Source organism: Nothoprocta perdicaria, unplaced genomic scaffold (assembly GCF_003342845.1).
Source record: "Nothoprocta perdicaria isolate Ctin4 unplaced genomic scaffold, notPer1 scaffold_1198, whole genome shotgun sequence".
NCBI classification, from domain to species: domain Eukaryota; kingdom Metazoa; phylum Chordata; class Aves; order Tinamiformes; family Tinamidae; genus Nothoprocta; species Nothoprocta perdicaria.
Genome location: NW_020454314.1, coordinates 1 through 1055, shown reverse-complemented (window position 1 = coordinate 1055; position 1055 = coordinate 1). Strand labels below are relative to the sequence as shown.

The following is a 1055-nucleotide window of genomic DNA, read 5'->3' as shown; positions in this document are numbered from 1 at the left end:
CAGAATATATATTTCTCCATTATAGGAAAGTAAGAGGAAAAAAGGCAAGAAAGAAATAAATGAACAACAAATATCCTTGATGCCAAATCCCCTGGAACAGATAATGTTGCTGGTATTAGACCAATSGGATGAGTTTCCTCAGAGCCTCCTTGAGCTCCTTGTTCCTTAAGCTGTAGATAAGGGGGTTCAGTGCTGGAGGCACCAGAGAGTACAGAACGGCTACCACTAGATCCAGAGTGGCTGTGGAGATGGAGGGCAGCTTCAGGTAGGCAAATATTGCAGTGCTGACAAAGAGGGAGACCACGACCAGGTGTGGGAGGCACATGGAGAAGGCTTTGTGGCCACCCTGCTCAGAGGGGATCCTCAGCACAGCTCGGAAGATCTGCACGTACGACACCACAATGAAAAGGAAACACCCAAAGCATAAACAGACACTAACTACAATAACTCCAGCTTCCCTGACGTAGGAGTGTGTGCAGGAGAGCTTGAGGATCTGGGGGGTTTCACAGAAGAACTGTCCCAGAGCATTCCCTTGGCAGAGTGGTAGTGATAATGTGTTCCCAGTGTGTAGGAGAGCATTGAGAAACCCACTGGTCCAGGCAGCTGCTGCCATTTTGACACAAGCTCTGCTGCCCAGGAGGGTCCCATAGTGCAGGGGTCTGCAGATGGCCACAAAGCGGTCATAGGCCATGACGGTGAGGAGAAAATACTCTGCTGAAATACAAAAAAAGAAAGACAAACATCTGTGTTGCACATTCCACGTAGGAAATGGCCCTGGTGTCCCAGAGGGAATTGGCCATGGATTTGAGGACAGTGGTGGAGATGGACCCCAGGTCGAGGAGGGAGAGGTTGAGGAGGAAGAAGTACATGGGGGTGTGGAGGCGGTAGTCACAGGCTATAGCTGTGATGATGAGGCCGTTGCCCACGAGAGCAGCCAGGTAGACGGCCAGGAAGAGGGAGAAGTGCAAGAGCTGCAGCTCCCGCTTGTCTGCAAATGCCAGGAGGAGGAACTCACTGAAGGAGCTGCTGTTGGACATTAGCTCCCTGCAGTCATG

The 1055-nt window shown here is 51.1% G+C and overlaps 1 pseudogene; it reads right to left on the bottom strand.

Annotated features, from left to right (window-relative positions):
- Positions 1 to 115: 115 nt before the first annotated feature.
- On the bottom strand, positions 116 to 1040 carry LOC112959745 (annotated as a pseudogene).
- Between the last annotated feature and the right edge of the window lie 15 nt (positions 1041 to 1055).